Raw genomic sequence first — 22,975 nt, 5'->3', positions numbered from 1 at the left:
AACAACGATTTACATGTGGATGGTAATTTGCCTATTGTCCGCTTAGACTCGTTTACACATTTACGTGGCCTTGCTCATTATCTTCACAAGAATTTTTCCATTTCACATGTTCCCGCTCTTGACTCTCATTGGTGGTTTTATATTTGTCTTAGATTGTCTTTGCTACATTCTACTGCCTATTTATTCTTTTTGTATCATTCACCTTCTGACAATGAATTCTCCGTTGTTGATACTATATTTAACAGTATTGATAATTCATTGCAGCTTTATCCATCAAGCTCCATCTTTGTTTTTAGTGACTTTAATGCTCATCATTCTGTTTGACCCCCTCCACACTTTAATCATACTTGATGAAACCAGTTTTAACTTTTCTCTGTCCCATAACTTGTCCTAAATTGTCACCTTCCCTATATACTTTCCTGATATCTTTTTCTGTTTCCTCTTGTCTTCCATTGGGATCATCTGATCATGCTGTTGTTGATGTTGAGATTGATTATTTGGTTACTTCTTCAATTTATCATCCATTCAATAGGAATACGTTTAACTACTGAAAGGCTGATTGGGATGGGCTTCACAGCTTCCTGTGTGACGGTCTATGGGGTCATATCTTTGGTATCACTCCAAATGATACGGCAAAGGAGGTTACTGACTGGTTTCTTGGAATTGACAATTTCATTCTTCATCGTAAGTTTCATCCCAACCCTCGTTCTCCTCCCTGGTTTTCATCTATCTGTGCTTCTGCCATTGCTCATCGTAATCATTACTTCAATCAGTATCATCGGAATGGTTCTGAGGTTTACAGACAATCGTACAGAAGAGCTAACAATGCCTGTAAGAGAGCAATTTCGGAGGCTGTCTATTTACTCTCAAAAGATTTGTGACTAATCATCTCAAAAGGTTGGCTCTCCTGGTTTTTGGAGAATCTATAATAGTGTGGTTAATAATGGAAAATCTTGTATTCCCCCTGGTCTTCAGGTTATTTCATCTTCTAAGGATAAGGCTGATCTATTTGCTCGTCTTTTTACTTACAATTCTCTTCTTGATTATTCTGGTGTTCTTCCTGATTTTCCTTTGAAAACTGATAACCCTTTTAACTCTATTATCGTTCACAAGATGGTCTTTTTTATCTTGACCGGTCTCAGGATTCTGGTCCTCGTATAATTTCTGTTGTCGTTCTTAAACGTTGTGTTCCTGAACTTTCTTCTATTCTCTCAGAATTATTCAACTTCTGTTTATCAAAATCATGTTTTTCTTCTTGTTGGAAAGCGTTCTCTTTTGTCATTATCTTTAAAAATGCTGGTGATCGGTTTGACCCAACTAAGTATTATTCTGTTAGTATCCTCTCTGCTATTGGATTTCTTTGAAAGGTTAGTCAACTGCAAACTTGCTGACTTTCTGGAAACTCTAGGCCTCTTTAGTGATGTTCAATATATACTTTAGTGATGTTCACTATATACTTTAGTAATGTTCAATATATACTTTAGTGATGTTCACTATATACTTTAGTGATGTTCACTATATACTTTAGTAATGTTCAATATATACTTTAGTGATGTTCACTATATACTTTAGTGATGTTCAATATATACTTTAGTGATGTTCAATATATACTTTAGTGATGCTCACTATATACTTTAGCGATGTTCAATATATACTTTAGTGATGTTCACTATATACTTTAGTGATGTTCACTATATACTTTAGTGATGTTCACTATATACTTTAGTGAAGTTCAGTATGGTTTTTGTGGTTTCTGTTCAACTGCTGATCTTTTAACTGTTGTAACTGATCGAATCTGTCGGTTTATGGATAATTCATATGGAGGGTAGAGCCATTGCACTCGATATTTCAAAGGCTTTCGACAATGTGGCATTCTTATCTGTTATATAAACTTCAAGGTTACGTTATTGGTGGTAAAGTTCTTGAGATTATTAGATCTTTTCTTTCTGAGCAGAGCACAGGAGTAACTCTGGATGCTGTCCCTTCATTCTCTTTTCCTATCAATGCTGGTGTTTCTCAGGGTCCCAACTCTGTTTCTTCTTTATATAAATAATCTTTCAGAAAATATTGTTCAAAAAATTAATATCTATGCTGATGATGTCACTTTCTATTCTGGTGTTGTTTATCGTCCATCTCCCTGGGAACAATTGAAATATGCAGCTAATCTAGAAGTTGACTTGTGTTCAGTTGTACATTGGGGTACGAAATGGTTTGTTTCATTTAATCCTATTAAGATTCAACTTGTGTCTTTCAATCGTAGGCGTGTCCCTTTTCTTCTTGAGATTCCCATGGATGGCTTTGCTCTTGAGGAAAAATGGGCTCTGAAACTTTCTGTCTTTTTTCTTATCAAATCTTTCAATAGAGAATTCTCTCTATAATAATAAATACGAAATCTACATAAATTAAAATATCATATTTAAGTATATTTTAACACCAGGTGGCCTATTAGTATATCTTTATATATATATATATATATATATATATATATATATATATAGGTCCCATTAGCTAGAATTGAAACCAAAAGATTTAGCTCTCTAGCAGTATTTGCTAATGACACATGCATATCAAAACTTAACATATTAATGCAGTTAAGCATATAAATATATATTTGCATACACATAGAGGATACACAGTAAGTGGACTTATGCCTGCCAAGTTCCAATTTTTCAATTTTGAACCCTTAGCAAGTATTTTTTCAGTTAAATAACAAATCGAATTTGTTGCACAGGTTCGTATACCACATATATCAAGTTTCAGGCCTGTAGACCAAAAATTAACCAAATAGTTTGGTAGAGACCGTTTCACGCATACACAAAGACAAGGTCACTTTAGCCAAGGGGACAAACATATGTAGATAAATTGTGCATTTTGAAATTTATAATGAGACATGTTTGGTAGTCACACTCGGTGGCCCTGACTAATAATAATAATACTGAAAAACTTGTAAAAAAGTATGGGAGAAATTGAAATCAGAGGGATGGCTGAAAAGATACAATGAGTAACAATAATGAAAACTGCAGAAATAGTAAGGAAACCCCTAGAATGCGGGGACTAACACCACACATGAACTACAGACAGAAACTGGACATACAGAAACTGCTACAGATGTAAAACACAAAAGAACATCACATGGAATCATGAAAACTGAGACAGTATAAGTGTAAGGCACCCCCATGCGCCTCGACCACTCCCCACTTTTTTTTTTGTAGGTGTGTATGTCACCATAAACTGACACCACTGACATTTTGAACTAACGTGGCCAACGAAAATATACTTGAAAAATGACCATAAAATTTCTCTTTTCGATGATCTGATTGATCAACAAGATAGGAATTTAAATTGACCAATCTGTAGAACCCCTCCTCTTTCCTTCCCCCTCTTGTCTTTTTCACCTCTTCTCTTTTTTTAACTCTTTCCAATTTTTATCTTCCCGACCCCATCTCTTTCAACTACTTAGACTCTCTTCCCAATTTACTCTCTTTGGTTAAAGTATATTTAAAAAAAAAACCCAAAAAACTTTTATATAAAACTAGCATTATTCAGACAATTTTTGGTCTAAACATTTGAAATTTTACATAAAGGGTATTCAGAGATAGGGCAAGCTTTTTAATCGGTTTGGGTCGAAAATTTGAGCTACCAATACATAAATATATGTAGATATGTTTGCATGTGTGCCTAAAACTTTCGACAGAGGCAACGGATTTTTACAAGATCAGTATCGTTTTGAAGCTCGACCCTTCAGACGACAAATACCGAAAAATTGGCTAAAAACATTCATTTCTTCACCCTCAACCGGGCACTTTTCTACAGGGAAGGATCGCTTTTTTCACCGATATTTTCGAAAGTCATCCCCTCTTTTCGATTGTCTAGCCTTAATTTAAACCTATGTCACTTCTGGTTTGATGGTGGTCTTAACAGCAAAGACGTAAGGTTTTTCCCCCCCGTTCTTTTCCTCTTTCGCAGTACGGGTTTGAGCCGGCCTTCCTACTACCACTTCAAACACCCGGGGAACGTCAGGCATCCATGCTAGTGACTTTATAAATTGAGAAAGAACTAATTACCAACCTTAGATATTATAATCGTGGTAAGTTAAATTCAAATTATTTTATTTTTATTTTAATTTACTTTGTGTAAAGTTGCTCTTAACCGAATAATATTGTAACATAGGGCATAAAAATGCATGGGAAAGTATCAGCAGCAGCGAAGAATAGCTGACTTGCAAAGAGATTAGCTGAAAAAAAAACGGAAATACAAATTAGGATGTGTGCACGAGAAGAAGAGGGAACAAAGGAAAAACACACACTATATGCTCGGGAGAGAAACAAAGTGCATGTCAAGGAAAATGGACGTGTAAAGTCAAAGACGAGAAATGGACGGCTGTAGTCGGCTTATGGTCGGAGAAAGAAAGTTAACGTCAAAGAAATTGGATGTGTAAAGTCGAGGACGAGAATGGCTGGCTGTGGCCAGCATGTGGTTGGAGGAAGGAGAAAGGCATGACAGTGAGAGACTTTTTAAGTGGTGCCGAAAGTAATGGTAATAAAAAGTAATGGCAATAAAAAGTAATGGCAATAAAAAGTAATGGTAATAAGAAGTAATGGCAATAAAAAATAATGGTAATAAAAAGTAATGGCAATGAAAAGTAATGGCAATAAAAAGTAATGGTAATAAAAAGTAATGGCAATAAAAAGTAATGGCAATAAAAAGTAATGGTAATAAGAAGTAATGGTAATAAAAAGTAATGGTAATAAAAAGTAATGGCAATAAAAAGTAATGGCAATAAAAAGTAATGGTAATAAAAAGTAATGGCAATAAAAAGTAATGGCAATAAAAAGTAATGGTAATAAAAAGTAATGGCAATAAAAAGTAATGGCAATAAAAAGTAATGGTAATAAAAAGTAATGGTGATAAAAAGTAATGGTAATAAAAAGTAATGGCAATAAAAAGTAATGGCAATAAAAAGTAATGGTAATAAAAAGTAATGGCAATAAAAAATAATGGTAATAAAAAGTAATGGTAATAAAAAGTAATGGTGATAAAAAGTAATGGTAATAAAAAGTAATGGCAATAAAAAGTAATGGCAATAAAAAGTAATGGCAATAAAAAGTAATGGCAATAAAAAGTAATGGCAATAAAAAGTAATGGTGATAAAAACGTTTGTTAAAAAAGAAAAAAATTCCGACATGGATTTTTATTTCTTTCTTTCCTGTGTTTATTTGTTCCTACCATGTTACAATATGAATGCATGTGTAAATGTGCAAATATATGTATATTAATGCTAAATATGTGTACATAAATTGTTAATGCTTGTTGTGTGTAAACGTTATTTCTGTGTGAAAGATAGTGTGCATAAATATAATTTGTCTATGGTAGAATTAAATATGCTTGAGCTCTGAGAGAGAGAGAGAGGGGGGGAAGGGGAGTAAGAGAATGTGAAGGTAATGAAGAAGTAGTATTCTTTACATACAACACGCGTTTGTCAATTATGTTGAGGTGAGGGAAGTAACTGTCAAAATTGGAGAAAATAATAAATGATATCCCTAAGTCGGTTAACTCCTTTTTTTTTTTTCGCCTGCAAGTTATTCTGTTAATTTATTTTCTGATTGCTAGATTCATTTTAAAGCTTCAACGAGACATGTTCATGTCGAAATGTAATAGGTCGATCCACGTAGGCTACTCAAATATTTATATAAATCTATCAATCTATCTCATATATGTGTGTGTATGCGTGTGTGTGCGTATGTGCCCCTCTCACATACACACACATACATATAATGAGAGATAAACAGATAGACATATAATTATCAAGCAACATTATATATACATTGTTGTGGAGACGCCCACTAATTAGCATACGTGGGTGAACAAGATATAGATAAAGGTATCAAGTCAGCAAGACCGGGGAGCTGTGTTCGAACGCCGGATAGCCAAGACGCATGTACCGGTTGCTCCATGAAAGACACGCCCTCTGCCGGACAATCTTCCAACTGCAATACAACTGCACCTTTGTAAATATGTATTATCTTTTCGTCTTAATATATTTGTTTTACCTTTACTTTCTGCGTTCGTGTTGTTATTGATACAGGCACAACATACACACACAAACATATATATATATATATATATATATATATATATATATATATATATATATATATATATATATATATATATATATAAGACTTTGCTACCCTATCTTTTTACCTCTGCCTTATACCCAAATCCCCTCCCTGTATATCTAATAACAAAGAAAACCTAGAATTATTGCTACATATTATCTAATATATATCGGTATTCTGAAATCTACAACTACCCACCCAGACCCACCCCATAACTTGCTCCTTTAACTCACTTCTGAACCCTCCCTCGCCTCACTAAATTAAAACCCTGGAACAGGACGCCCCATGTACTCCCTCTTGTTCAACCCTGCTTAGAACACACCACATTCGACCTTTTTCCTTAAATCATCAACATAACACCTCTCCCAAAATTATACACCACTTCATAGTGTTGTTGTCGTCTCGGTTGCATCTGTAAAAAAAATGCCCCTCCATAGATAATAGACATCTTACACACCGATAAAATAGAATTACCGCCCATCTACACTATACCCCCACTTTAGCCCTAAAACATACACTACATACATTTAAGACTATGATAAAGACCCTATACAACTTTCTACATTACACTCTGTTATACGTTCCTCCTTTATTTAGAATTCGATAAAAATCTCCCCAACATCATCTATAATTTTCATTGATCTATTTCGTTCCTAATGAATTCTACGCTAGATGCCGCATCCTTGCTATATTACCTAGCATCTTCTCTACTCTTCTGATGAGAAGCATTAGGCTTCGAAATGCCTTGGCATAAAGAGTCCCTTCTATCCCTCAACTAATCGTTTGTATTCCCTTATTGAATAAATGAACCAATCTATATTTACCAATATATAGTTTTTGTGACTTCATTTCCCTTTCCTATTTGTTCTCCTAAAGAAGCTCCAAGGATACTTGTTGAGCTTTATATTGTCCAGATAAGTCTCCTCTTATAGAATTGAGTTCACTCTTTTCTTCTAACGCACTAAGCTATATATATATATATACACACACACGTGTACCACTCTGCATGTTATTCCCCTTGTTGTATAGAGTATATATTCCAAAGTCCATAATGATCGGTTCATTAGTTTGTGTGATTTTTTTGTGCATATAAATATATACACATACATATTTTATATATATATATCAATTGAAAACAAGCTCAATCATTAATAGGTCATATCAATTAAATTATATTACCATAAGAAACAATATACGTATTATTTAACTTATTACATCTTTACATATTGAATTATATCACATCAATTAGTTTCGTGTTGTAGCTTTGCCTTCAAACTGAATCTTCAGTTCGAAGGCAAAGCTGAAAGTCATTGATAAGTATCGCGATACAAAACCAATTGGTATGACGTAATCTAATATGTAAATATCTTATGAAATAACACACACAATGAAAATTGTTTATATGTTCATCGTCGTTTAACCGGTGCTTCTACAGAATTGGGACGAGATCTTGTTGTCGATAAATGTCTTCAGATAAAAAAAACCATGGTTTCAACTGATTTTTTTTTGTCAATTCTAATACGTTACAATGGTAGTTTTCATATATATATATATATATATATATATATATATATATATATATATATATATATATATATATATAATCATCCACATACAGTACTTTTTCGGTGTTTCACAGCTCATCAGTGCGGGACCGAAACCCAAACGCCCAAATGAAAGTCAAGTCTTCTCACCATCGCGCTATACTGCTGATGCTGTGTGGGTAATGAATTAACGATGTTTTGAAATCGTCCAATTTCCTCCGCTCGATTTGTTTACATAAAGAGCGTCGTTTAATATGCTAATAGCAGTTTGTATATCACTTCCCGATATATATATATATATATATATATATATAATTTTTTTTTTGTGTGTGTGTGTGTGTGTGTGTGTGTGTGTGTGTGTGTGTGTGTATTTTTATTCATATGTGGTTTGAGTTGTCCCCCTTTGCAAATTGGCCGTTTGGAGAAATGGAAAACTAGATTGCTCTGTGTGGTTTGAGTTGTCCCCCTTTGCAAATTGGCTGTTTGGAGAAATGAAAAACTAGATAGCTCTGGTTGATAGTCAATTTGCATAAGTGGAGAAATGGGCAGCATATAAACGGTACTTTTTTTTTTAAGCAGGATGAAGAGCGCAGAGAGTGAAATGACAGTTGGAAGAAATGATGGCGAATTCTTTTTGTGACGGTGAATTATTTTTGGACGCTGAAGAGCTCGACCTTTTCGAAGGAACAGCTGTGCCTTATATATATTTTTTTAATTTCTTTTTTTTTTTCTACTTCACTACAAGCTATTTCGGCGGGAACTATGGAAGCAAAGAGGATCAGCAGTGAAATGCTTAAGACGTTCTCTGGAGAGGGAGATGTTATAACCTGGCTGACCAAGGTTAAACTTGTCGCTAAGTTGCGGGACATTGCGGATGTAGCCAGCTTGATACTGCTGTATCTTGATGGTGATGCTCTGGCCCTATATCTGGAGATGCGGCAGGAGGATCGACTGTCTGTTGACGCCATTGAGGAAAAGTTGAAGGAAACATTTACCGAAGGACCGTTTGTGGCATATGGCAAACTAAGCCGTATGGTGTGGACCGGAGAGCCTGTCGATGTTTATGCCAACAATATCAGGAGGTTGACGGGACTAGCAGGATTCAATCGAAGAGGCCGTTGACAGATAGTTAAGATGGCCTTTATTAATGGCTTCCCGGACCATATTTCTATAGCTCTGCAGCAACTGCTTGGTGTAAATACTATGGCGGTGGCGGAGTTGATTACACAGGCTAGGGTGCTGGCCAGGAAAAAAGAGAGTGAGCAGGGAATCATAGGTGTCGCTCAACGAAGCAAACTGCAGCAGGAAAATGTGAAGGACGAAAAGCAGATTCAATTAAAATCAACGTTTTAATAGGAACTCATGCCCTTGACGTTATTCTCGCGCTGCCTACACACAGTTTAAACATTTCAAAATACAACTGCTGAAAACAATGCGCGGATTTTTACAAAAAGACTTTTCTTTTCCCAACTTGGCAAGAAAGAAGAAAAGTAAAAAAATAAGGAAAAAGAAACAAAACAATACACTGAAGATGGAGTATATCTCTGAAATATATTTGTTATAAATTTCAAACAAGTAAAATATTTGTTTATTTTCCTAATATTACGTTGTGATTTAGCTTTCAAGCGCAATTGATGTGTATTTTATTTTATTCAAATTAAATCAACGTTTCAATATGAACTCACGCCCTTGACGTAATTCCTTATTAGGTTTTTCTATTTTCTTATGGGATGATCATCTTTAGTTAACTATTACGTGTAATTATATTCATGCAGATATTCTACATGATTTATACTTGCGTAATATTTGCGTAAAAAGGTTATTATGTATTTAGGTATGCGTATATATATTTGTTTTAAAAATTCTGCTTACCAGTTTTTGGTCTACAGACATGAAACTTAATATATAGGGTATTCGAACCCATGCAAAACTTTATATTTGGGTTTTAGCAAGTGAAAATGGGTGCAAAACTATGAAAATTAAAGAAATGGAATTTGCCAGGTGAAGGTTTAATGACAGCATTATGTATATGCATGCATAACGTAATAACTATTGGTATATGTTTTAATTTTTAGCCTTATAGCAAAGACAGGAATTAACGTCCAAGGAAAAAGTAAATCATAAGCTAAACATTTTGGTTTCATTTCTCGGTGGTGGTGGCGCGCAAGTCATTTAAAAAATTTTTTAAAATCTTACCATTAATTTAGTCCAATATAATCTCTTCTCTATCTTCTCTTCTATCTATCTTCTATCTATCTTCTATTCTTCTATCTATCTATCTATATAAATAAAATGAACTCATTTTCCCCCTCTGAGTTTGACCTGAATAGGATTAAAAATCAAGACATTTCATGTGAATGTAATATGCACGGACTGCAGCACAAAATTTCTGGTGTGTTATAGGCCTATTACCTATCCACTTCCTTGATAATCTTAGCTTCCTATATTTTTTTCTGCTGAGAGTTCACGCTCAAAATCTGTTACAATCAATGGAAGTGGTAAAATCTTTTCTCTCTATCACATTCATACTCCCCCCGCGACCACTTAACACTGTTGTGGATACATCCACAGGGGAATTTACGAGGAAACACCGGTTAGAATTTTTAGCTGCTTAAAAAAATTGGATTGGCATTTTACCGTCGGGTGAAACGCAACTTTCGATTTCATCTATTTTATGGTTACTTTTGCCATTTTTTTTAATTTCTTCTTTTTTCCCCTCTTTTTTTTCTCCATTTCTTATTTTTTCTTCCTTTTTTGGGAGAGGGGGCTGGGAGTCGAAGGGTTACTTAAACAAAACGAACTAGCCTTGGATTCCAGGTTTTACAACAAACTATCACAGTCAGCCGTGAGCGTTCTTCAAATGTTGATACGGTTACTCAATTTATATATTTTATTTACTGTATCTTTCCTTCTATTATGTTTGCTGTAATTTTTTTACATGATACTAGGGGGGAGAGCAGCCTTCTTATTTTCCGATTACTTACTTATTCATTACTTATTTCTATACATTGAATTTCTGGGAGTTTCATAAGCCCAATTACTATTACGCTATCGATATGGAATCAGACAACATTCCCATTGATAACAAGCGACAACAAAGAAAACGATACAAAAAAGAAAACGAAACACATAACAAACCGTTGTACTTACACCTAACAATTATACGGTTAAAGTATACTTTTTTGCAGAAAACAAACCAACTATAAAAAAACATTATGACTAAAATCTAATAATAAACATATTTTCATTATATACGGTCAGTTTTCTTGTTTTCTTTTATTTTTTTTCATTTGCATTTTTTCCTCTTTGTTTTGTTTCTTTGATTTTATTGCAGAAAACAACCCAACAATAAAAAAATAAAATAAAATAAAATAAACATATTTGCATTTTACACAGTAAGTTTTCTGGAAGTTTTCTTTTTTTTTTTTTTCAAGTTGCATTCGTTCCAGTTCGTTCTGTTTGTTTGTTTGTTCGTTTGTTTTTTCCTGTACTCTGTGGCTGACACCAATGATTGCCGGTCTCACCCGATCAATGCTTGACAGGAATTCACGAGAATTCGGGTCAAATTATGCAGGACTACCTTCCTTTTCTTCTTTTTTTTTTTTTGCACTTTTTCTTGGACCCTAAATGCCTACAAATGATTTTTTAACACCCTTTCTTACATTTTTTCCCCAGTTTTTGCCATTAATTCTTTCAATTTTATGCGCATACAGCAGACAGATAAAAATAACATTATACATATTTGGGTCCTTTTAATTGCCGGGGAGGGGGGGAGAAATAAAGTTTCATTTCTTCGCCAGATTGGACACTAACAAAACAAATTCAACATAAATCATTACCGGTTCATTCTGTTTACAAAATAAAGTCTGCTGTTTGCATTTACAGAAAATTTACTCCCATCATATATTAGCTAAACCAAGGGGGTGGCATCTATAAATATAAACGCGAAAATGTGTGTGTGTGTGTTCGCTTCTTCTTGTGTATGTCCGTGAATGATTTGCCTTGCAGCGCAAAAATAGGTCAAACTTCCTCGCCCCTGTTCATTTTGCTTCATAAACCTTCATATAACGCCCTTATCAGTTTCTCTCCCTCGTGGCACAGATAGTTAGGTGACTGGCTGTTTCCCCCTTTCGTTTCCACCTTCGCAGTAAGGCTTCGGGGTTCAATCCGACCTTCCAACCAAAATATTTTTTTTCTTTTACAACTCTTTTTAACACACATCTCCAAACACTCGAGCAACGCCAGGTACCCCCCGCTAGTATACTAATAAATACGAAATCTGCATTAATCAAAATATCATATTTAAAACTTATTTTACGCCTGGGAAATGCCGGGCGACCTATTATATATATCAGTGCAGCTAGACAAGCAACTACCTCCAGCCAGGTTCGAAACCCGACCGCCCAAATGACAGTCAGAGCTTCTAACCGTCGCGCTATTCAGCTGCTGCTATGCGGGTTGAGAATGAACAATATTTTGGCATTGTCCAAATAACTAAGCGTAATTTGTTTACACAAAGAGCATCGCTTAATATGCTAATGGTAATTTGTATATCACTTCCCAATATGCTCAACCCAAGATAGGGAGCATTATATATTTCTTTAAAGATAACACGTTAATATGAATAGATCCAAGTATTTGTTAATTTCGGAAAGTTTTTCTTTCATTGGTAGCACATTGCATACAAATGTTCCAGCCCTCCGTGTTGGCATGTAAAAATATACCTTTCATCAAATAATAATTAGGCTTCATCAGCGCATACAAAAAACAAAAAAACAAAAAAAGAAACAATTTTTCAAAACTTTCACAGCCCACAAATAGGACCTTTCCAGTTAAAACCATAGGCATTCATTTTTTTTATCGACAACATATATATACATAAAGTTTCAAGCGAGCTTTATTTATACATATTCAGATTATCACTGTTGAAAACTGTTAAGACGGCTGACTATGGTTGTTTGCCTACTTGATAGGATTTATTTCTCATCACGCCGTGTAACGGTTTAAATTAGCATCGGTAGTGTTAGAGCTTTCAGAATTGAATGAAAAGTGACTCTTGTTCCAGGTTCAAATCGTGCGATTGATTAAAACAGTTATTCCTATAATAATTTCCACAAGTATGAAATGTATACGCATGCAGATTCTAATTAAATATTGATTATTATATATATATATATATATATATATATATATATATATATATATATATATATATATATATATATAACAGTAATTTATGAACACGCGTGTTTCAAAGTTCTACCTTTCGTCAGCGTTTCTAGGATTTCTAGATTATGTATCATTGTCTGGTGCGTTAACCGTTACGCCACGAAGTCCTAGATCACTTTACGTGTTATTTATTTATCACATTTAAACTTATGTTGATTATTGTTGATTTTTTTAAAACGATTATACGGTTAATAGCGTCTTCAAACTTGAATCATGTTCTGAGGTTCGAATCCTAGAAACAGTCAAGCTACGTTGACGAGATGTAGAACTTTGAAACACGTGTGTTCGTAGATTACTGTTTTATAAGTAAAATAATAAATAAATAATATTTGTTTATTTGTTTACATCCAAAAATATGGACGATTTTCCATTATCTTCAAGGTTGAAGATGTTATTAATCGTATTATCATTTAAAAATCAACAAAAATCTACCTATTAACCGACATTTTTAAAGACAACAGACAGATTCCGTTTGATTAGACCTTTTTTATGTTCCAATTTTTCTGATGATCTTTTTAGTGTATCGATCGAAAGAATATTTATATTTATAAGAGTATAAAATTTAAACTCTGCAAAATATTATTTATCAAAAATCTATCTATATATCTATAAAAGTGAAATTGTCTCTGTGTGTTTGTGTGTGTACGTGTGTGTGTGTGTGTGTGTACCTTTCCCTACCAAACTACTCTGTCAATTTTCAGTCTACAGACTAAATATTTATCATAAAGAGTATTGAGATTTGGGAAAATCTTTTTAATCAGTTTTCGCCCAGAAATTTGACTGTCAAGGAGTCAAAGTTCAACGATTTGACCTTTGAAAACTTTACCGAACCCGTTCGCCAATTTTGAGTCTAAACACTTGAAATATTAGATCTAGGTTACTTGGACATGGAATCAAACTTCTTAATTTAATTTGAGCCCAAAACAATAAATGTTAAAAGGTCAAAATTGGGGTCAAAATTTAAAAAAATATTACCCTTACCAAGGAACACACTTTGAACATTAAGAAATCCTTTATTCCATGGAGTTTCCTTTTCGAATAATAAAATGTAAATCTTAATTCACAGAGTTTAAATTTTATACTCTTATAATAAGTTCTGTTCCCTATTTGATCTATTGAGCTTTTTCATCTGGTTAGAAGTATCCTATAAATATTACTATTAATATTTATATTTCACTTCAGTTTACAGAATTATTCCATTAGTAAACTTAACAATATCTTCTTTTTTTTTTTACACAGGAATCACCACTTATCAAGACCCGGAGGCCACTCGAGGATAAGGGTTAATGGGTATAAATTAGTCAATGTGATTATAGCATAGTAAATATAAGTAGTGGAAATTTTGCAAATTGGATTACTTAGGGGGATGGATCACCAAGAACTTGTTTATGTTGGACTTGAAGACAATCAAATTTTAGTCAGCTGGAAAGCAGGCAAACAGAAGAAAGTTCTACAGGCGTGCAGTTCTAAGAAAGAAGCTTTGTTCATGGAATCTAGGTTTAGGCACAGATAAAGAGTGTGGGAAATTATTGATGGTGGTTTTGGCTAGATGAGTGTTTTTCATGAAAGCTTGGAGAGGGGGAACCATAGAGTGAAGCTCAGACGAGCACCTGTCATGGAAATAACAATGAAGCAGAGACAGGCTCTTGTCATCTCTTTTGTGGGAAAGAGGTTGCAGGGAAGAGAAAAGGGTATACCCACTAGGCTACAAAGTCTATTTTGAACTCTGTCAAGACAGGATAAGCTGCTTCTAGCAGCTCCTACCTAAATGTGGCAACAGTACTCCATCAGTGGCCGTATCTGTCTTTTATATAGGTAGAGAATTGCATCAGGAGTGAGATATCTACTGGAGCGGTAGAAGAATCCTACCAGCGACCTTGGCAATGGATTTGATATATGTGTTCCATTTCAAATCGGGAGAAATGGTCAAGCCCAGAAGCTAGTCAAAACATGAAGCCTTCCCAAGACGAAGGCCATTCATTTCAATTGATGCCAGATGGGCATCAGAGCGTTGATGATGTAAAGATGGAAGCTTGGTTTTAGATGCATTAAAAATAACAAGCCACCACTTTCCCTATTGTACCACGTGCTCAAGATCAGAGAAGAAAGAATCGGAGAGAATTTGGTCGTTTACAGTCTTTGATGTGCTACCATAGAAGGTAGCGTCGTCAGCATAAATATCTATGAATGATGTAAGGATGTGATTTGGAAGATGATTAATGTAGATCAGGAATAGAGTTGGGCCCAGGATGAACCTCTGAGGGACGCCAACATTAATACTGAGAGCTTCTGATTTCTGCCCATCAACCACTACTCTTATGAACCTATTAGAGAGAAATGATTTTATTACTACCATGTCTCCTTCTCCAACATCAGGGGTCTACGTTCTAACCTTCCAGAGGTTGAAACCCAATTACAGGAGACTAAACCAGACCTTTTATTTTTAAGTGAAACTGGCATTGGACAGGCTATTTCCCTAGATGAGTTTGCAATTACAGGATACTCTAACTTAACTTCTAAATCTGACCCCCAAGATCGCCATGGGCATGGAATATGTGCCTATATTAAAGATAGCTTTCCATGTGGGAGGGACATCTCCAGGGAAGATCCTAACTTACCCTATATGTGCTTCCGGGTTGCTTTAGCTCACACTACTGCATTTATATTTACTCTCTATCACCCCCACAACAGCGGAGTTACTATCTTTCAAAGCATATCTGAGAAAATTGACCAAGTCCTTTCTACTTATCCTTCAGCTAACATTCACGTATGTGGAGACTTCAATGTTCACAACGTCGAATGGTTGACCCACTCAAACAAGACCGATGATGAGGGGAGGTTCTGTCATGATTTCTCCATTGCCTATGACCTCACTCAGATTGTTCAGGAACCTACCCGTGTGCCCGATAATGACGGTCAGTATGCGAGCCTACTAGACCTTTTTCTCACAACTTCCCCTGAACTATGTTCAGTTTCTGTTCTGTCGCCTCTTGGATCTTCCGACCACTCTGTTGTATCAATTAAGATAAAAATGAAATGTAATAAGTCCCCAGACGTACCACTTCATCGTACAGTATATCGATACACTAAGGCTGACTGGGATAGCTTCCGTACATTTATATCTGATCTACCTCTGCATTCCATGTTTAAAAAGGATGTGTCCTCTATAGTATTAGACCTAACTGAATGGTTAATTGTAGGTATTGACCATTTCATACCCTCTAAAAAGTTTCAGCAAAAACCTAACAGCCAGCCATGGTTCTCTCCAGAATGTGCTGCTGCCATTGCGCACAGAAATCACTTTTTCCACTGCTTCAAACGTAATAGATGTATGGAAACTAAAGCCGTTTTCAGGACTGCCAGCAACCATTGTAAGAAAGTAATAAGGAACGCAAGAGAGTTGTATGCTCAATCTGTTAAGTCCAAAGTAGCTGAGCAGCGGCTTGGTTCCCACCAGTTTTGGCAAATAGCAAACAGAATCCTGAACAGAAGCGTGTGCTCCATCCCAACTATTATCAATGGACCTGAGGTAATCTCGTCAGCATCAGACAAAGCCAAACTCTTTGTCAAGAACTTTGCAGCTAATTCTACCCTTTGCGACCAAGACCGCCAACCCCCAATATTTCCTACTGTATCAGAAAACACGCTATGTGATATACGTATATCTGTACGTGATGTTGCCAAGCTAATCAAAAACCTTGATTCCAGTAAAGCAACTGGCCCTGATGGTATTCCAATTATAGTACTCAAAAAACTTCAACCTGAACTAGCGCCCATACTTACAAAACTGTTTAAACGTTGTCTTAAGGAGAATAGTTTCCCATCTCCCTGGAAAATCTCATCAGTATGCCCTGTATTTAAGAATTCAGGTGATTGCTCATCCCCCTCTCAGTACAGGCCAATAAGTCTCTTGTGCGTCATGAGTAAGTTGCTAGAATCTGTGTTAAATACAGAAGTAATCAAACATCTCAACAAAAATAACCTTCTTAGTGACACTCAATATGGTTTCCGTTCTGCTAGATCTACAGCAGATGTCCTTACAGTTATATCGCATAGGATTAGCAAATCTCTCGACGGTGGCAATCTTTCTAGGGCAATTGCTCTTGACATATCTAAAGCCTTTGATAGGGTATGGCATAAAGGTTTACTTCATAAGATCGCTAGCTATGGTATAGCTGGAAAAGTCTTCTCAATTATTAAATCATTTCTTTCTGATAGGTTCATAAGAGTAGTAGTTGAGGGGCAAAAATCAGAAGCTCTCAGTATTAATGCCGGTGTCCCTCAGGGATCCATCCTGGGCCCAACTCTTTTCCTGATCTACATTAATGATCTTCCAAATCATATCCTTACATCATTTGTAGACATTTATGCTGACGACACTACCATTTATGGTACCACATCTAAGACAGTAAACGAGCAAGTACTCTCCAATTCTCTCTCCTCTGATCTTGAGCATGTAGTACAATGGGGAAAGGAGTGGCTGGTTACTTTTAATGCATCTAAAACCAAGCTTCTCTCTTTACATCATCAACATTTTAATCCACATTTGTCATCAATTGAAATGAATGGCTCTCGTCTTCAGGAGGCCTCAAGTTTTGACAAGCTTCTGGGCTTGACCATTACTCCTGATCTTAAATGGAACACGTATATCAAATCTGTTGCCAAGGCCGCTGGAAAAATGGTGGGATCTTTCTATCGATCCAGTAGATATCTCACTGCTGATGCTATTCTCTATCTATATAAGAGCCAGGTACGTCTAAGGATGGAATACTGTTGCCACATCTGGGCAGGAGCTGCTAGAAAGGACTTGTCCTGCCTTGATAGAGTTCAAAATAGACTTCGTAGCCTCGTAGGAGATGTCCTTTTCTCCTCCTTACAACCTCTATCTCACAGAAGAGATGTTGCGAGTTTGTCTCTGATGTATCGTTATTTTCATGGAAAGTGTTCAACTGAGCTTCAATCTATGGTCCCCCCTCGCCAAACTTTCACAAGAAACACTCGTCTAGCTGTAAACACTATCAATAATTTCCCCCACTCTTTATCTGTGCCTAAACCTAAACATAGATTCCATGAACAAAGCTTCTTTCTTAGAACTGCACGCCTGTGGAATTGTCTTCCGTTTTCCTGCTTTCCGGCTGACTACAATATGGTTGTGTTCAAGTCTAAGGTAAATAAGTTCTTGATGAGCCGTTCCATATAAGTTATTAAATTTACCAAATTTTCATTACTAATGATTACTATATTGACCAACTTCTACTGTACACTCTTTAACCCTTATCCTTGAGTGGCCTCTGGGCCTTGATAATGTGGTGATGCCTTTGTAAAAAAAAAAAAAAAAAAAAAAAAAGTGAGAAGACATTTCCAGCTGGAGATCTTGTGAAGTAGACCTTTATGCCATACCTTATCAAAGGTTAGAGAGGAAGCTTCCATCGAGAGATTCACTAATCCTATGAGATATAACTGTAGGCAAACCTGCGGTAGATCTAGCAGAACAGAAACTATATTGCATATCACTAAGAAGGTTATTTTTGTTGAGATGATTGACTACTTCTCTATTTAACACAGATTCCAGCAACTTACTCATGATGCACAGGAGACCTATTGGCCTGTACTGAGAGGCAGATGAACGATCACCTGAATTCTTAAATACATGAATACTGATGAGATTTTCCATGGTGTTGAGAAGCATTTCTCCTTAAGACAGCACTTAAATAACTTTGTAAGTATGGAGCTTTTTGAACACTATACTTGGAATGTCATCAGGGCAAGTTGCTTTACTGGAATCAAGGTTTTTGGTTAGCTTGGCAACATCACATACAGATATTTGTATGTCGCATAATGTGTTTTCAGATACACAAGGAAATACTGGAGGTTGACGGCCTTGGTCGTAAAGGGTAGAATTAGTTGCAAAGTTCTTGGCAAAGAGTTTGGCTTTGTCTGATGCTGACGAGATTACCTCGGGTCCATTTATAATAGTAGAGCACACGCTTCTGTTCAGGATTCTGTTTGCTATTTGCCAAAACTGATGAGAACCAAGCCGCTGCTCAACTACTTTAGACTTGATGGACTGAGCATACAGCTCTCTCGCATTCTTTATTACTTTTTACAATGGTTGCTGGCAGTCCTGAAAATGGCTTTAGTCTCAGTACATATATTACGTTGGAAGCAATAAAAAAAGTGATTTCTGTGTGCAATGGCAGCAGCATATTCTGGAGAGAACCATGGCTGGTTGTTAGGTTTTGCTGGAACTTTTCGAGGGTATGAAACGGTCTATACCTACAATTACCCATTCCATCAGGTCTGATACTATAGAGGATACATCCTTTTTAAGCATGGAATGCAGAGGTAGATCTGATATAAATGTACAGAAGCTATTCCAGTTAGCCATAGAATATCGATATACTGTACGATGGAGAGGTACGTCTGAGGACCTATTACATTTAGTTTTTATCTTAACTGATACAACAGAGTGGTTGGAAGATCCTAGTAGGGACAAAATGGAAGATGAACATAGCTCAGTGGAAGTTGTGAGAAAAAGGTCTAGGAAATTTGCATACTGGCCGTCAGTGTTGGGCACACAAGTGGGTTGTGAACAATCTGAGTGAGGTCATAAGCAATGGAGAAATCGTGACAGAACCTCCCCTCGTAATCGGTCTTGTTTGAGTGGGTTAAACATTCCACATTGTGAACATTGAAGTCTCCATAGACGTGAATGTTTGCTGAGAGATACGCAAACAGGATGTGGTCAATTTTCTCAGCTATGCTTTTAAAGATAGTAACTCCACTTTTGTAGGGGTGATAGAGAGTAAATATAAACGCAGTAGTGTGAGCAAATGGAACCCAGAAGCATATATAGGGTAAGTTAGGATCTTCTCTGGAGATGTCCCTACCACATGGAAAGCCGTCTTTAAGGTCGGCATATACTCTATGCCCATGGCGATCTTGGGGGTCGGATTTAGAAGTTGTTAGAGTATCCTTTAATTACGAACTCATCAAAGGAAATAGTCTGTCCAATGCCAGTTTCACTTAGAAATAATAGGTCTGGCTTAGTCTCCTGTAATAGAGTTTTAACTTCTGGAAGGTTGGAACGTAGACCTCTGATGTTGGAGAAGGAGACATGGTAGTGGGGGTCTACATTGAAAGTTGGAGATCTGGGTTTAATCAAGTATTTTTTCTGGAAAGTTTTTATCTATTTTAAATATATATATATATATATATATATATATATATATATATATATAAATGACAAAAAATCTTAATTCCAACTTCCAAGATGTTGTCAATCTTACCGTTTATTTCTTTCAGCATGTTAAAATGTTCAATTCTTGACAGCACGTGTTTCGTAATGCAGAAACATTCATATAATTTTATGTCAATATTTGAATATTTTCCGTTCTGACTCATTAGAAGAATAAGAACTCGTTAACTTTAAAAATAAAAGAAAAAAGAATATGGATACGATTACATAAACCTGAAAAAATTGGAAGAGTAGTTGCAATTGTGTTTTATGATATTTATGCTATCTGGCATTGACATATATTGACATCTGGCATTGACAATTATATGTTTTTGTGCTATGAAACAGGCGCTGTCAAGAATTGAAAATTTTAACATGCTGAAAGAAATAAACGATTAGATGAATACCATCTTAGAATTTTGAATATAGACTTTTTATCATTTATTTGTATATGCTCTGTGGTTATATCGAGCTTCATAAATTAAAGGATTCGTGTAAATAAAGGGTGAAATATTTTGTTTATTGCATTTCCCCCCAAACAAGGCACATTGCCATTTTGATGTAGGGGGCTACTATCTGGGACATAATTTGCAGGCATACTATGTAGGAAGCTAAGCAGCAAGATGTCTGTTTACAATGCACTTGAACTTCTGCATGTCAGTACAGTCGCGGAAACAGGAACCCGAAATGGAATTCCAAAGTCTAACAGTTCTGAGGAAGAAATTATTAGAGTAATAGGCTTTCTGGAATCTGATGATCTCTACTGTGTAGGGGTGGGATTTTGCTATAAATATATTTTTCCCATCTCCCTCTCTCTCTATCTCTCTCTCTATATATATAAATATATATATGTGTGTGTGTGTGTGTGTGTGTGTGTGTGTGTGTGCGTGCGTGCGTGCACGTGTGTGTACTAGTACAGGGTTTCCCAAAGTGAGCTCCACAGAGTTCTGTGGCTCCTTAAGTAAAACTGAGGGGTTTCGCAAGCCCTTTCTCAAAGAGGACCAAATGCTTAATATGGAAAAATTAAATGGCTGCAGACATTTAATTATTGATCTTTTTTACTGGAAATAGATATGATACATAACTACAGGTATGAAAAGTTTCAGGATGGTTCATGAAAAAGTAAATGAAAAAAATAAATTGATAAAAATGCAAAAATGATTAATTAAAATAAAAAATAGTTGAAAACATTATCATTAGTTAGTATTAAAATGTGAAATGAATGTTTTTCATATTTATTTTAGAAATTATCTTGTAGTGCTCCGTGAAAAACTTTTGCCTCGCTCAAAGGCTCCATAGTGGCCTGAAGTTTGGGAAACCCTGTACTCGTATACAAGGTCCGTAAATCAATTAGAAAACATTATGCTTCACCAATGTTCGCGTTCACTATTTATTAAGATACATTACTAAAACATTAATAGAAACTCATAGAATTACATCAGTAATTTGATTTTTCATGCATAAATTATTCTCATCATTTCTGATGACCTAAAGAAAGATACATCCTTCATTTACATCTTACATTATAGATATCGTTTCTAATTAATTTCAGGCGGTGAGATAAATCTGAGAAGACTGTATGGCTTATATTTGCTTTCTCGTGTCCCCTCACCGATTAAAAGTGGTTTCGCCCAAGCCTAGAAAAGAACATTCATTATGAATTTTAGAACACAGCTTCTAGGCGTAAGAGGGGATAATATGGGCTATATTTAGTTTAATTTAGTTTTATGCAAAGGAGTGAAAAGAGAGTGGAAGCCCTTTGTGAAAATTCAGATAGGTATGATCTGTGTAAACTTCTAACAATACGTATTAGACATGGATCAATAAATATTCCCCAAATTTCAGTTTCTGTGTCGTAAATTAAAAAGGTTCTAAGCGAGAACAATCACTTCTCATTTGAAAATTCATTTCCTCCCCCCCAAATTTACACTAAATTTTATCCATACACAAACTGTTTAAACACAAATTAATGAAATCTCCTAAATTTTAATATCTTCATAAAACACCTTTTGGACATTTTCTACAATCATAATTATGAATTTTGATCCAAATTTGAATAAGGATTCTAGACATAGGTTTAGTATCATTATTTGTTGATTTTAATATTTGTAAGAGAACATAAGACATAAAAGTGAAGCAAAACCAAATACAAATAAATGGATTAAGATAGATAGATAGATATTAGTTGTTTTACTCACCGACAACAAGGTAATTAGCCGTCCTATTCTTTTTGGTAATCTATGTTCCTCTGCCTATAGCTTAGATAACGTGATCAAATTCGTTTTATTCTTATTTTTCTTGTTATTTTATTTCAAGTTATAATTCAAATCAAGTTTGCTTATCCTTGTTTTCTCTCTCTCTCTTTCTTTTTTTTTTTTTTTTTTTTTAAGTCAATCGTTCGCTCGGGTATGAGTGAAGCAGGTGGATGAGGTGAAATCGAATAAAACGTCTGCTTGACTCTTGGACTCGTATCGTTCTCACGTGTCCATCTTGAAACAATTTCAACCTCTCCCCGTGGCCGGTCCTTATCTCTTTTTACTCTTTCGACTTGGGACATTGTGTGCAAAAGTGAGATCATAATTGACAACAGCGGTGGTTAGGGTTAGGCTGGTGGTTCTGTCGAAGAGAGAAAAAGATAGATAAGTTCATCAATAATCATTTAGTCAAAAAAAAAAAAAAAAAAAAAGTAAAAAAGAAAATAGGGTTCATTTCAACAAATTTATTTAAGAAAAATATTGTTTTTCAACTAGTAATGGCCCGTTCGTACGTGTTGTGTAACTGTAGTGTATCACCTTTATGTTTACTTGTGTGTGTGTGTGTGTGTGTGTGTGTGTGTGTGTGTCATA

At 35.4% G+C, this 22,975-nt stretch overlaps 1 protein-coding gene across 1 annotated transcript in view; it reads right to left on the bottom strand.

Moving 5' to 3' along the window:
* LOC145279635 (uncharacterized) overlaps positions 1-22,450 on the bottom strand; it is a 396,470-nt gene extending 374,020 nt beyond the window's left edge. The window contains exon 1 of the mRNA XM_080130859.1: positions 22,328-22,450. The gene's annotated coding sequence lies outside the window, so the exon portion shown is untranslated. The remainder of the gene's footprint in view (positions 1-22,327) is intronic.
* Positions 22,451-22,975: the final 525 nt, after the last annotated feature.

Source organism: Euprymna scolopes, chromosome 7 (assembly GCF_053919585.1).
Source record: "Euprymna scolopes isolate OS-2025 chromosome 7, ASM5391958v1, whole genome shotgun sequence".
Classification (NCBI taxonomy): Eukaryota; Metazoa; Mollusca; class Cephalopoda; order Sepiida; family Sepiolidae; genus Euprymna; species Euprymna scolopes.
Note: the sequence above shows the minus strand (reverse complement) of the source record. Positions and strands in the feature narration are given on the sequence as shown.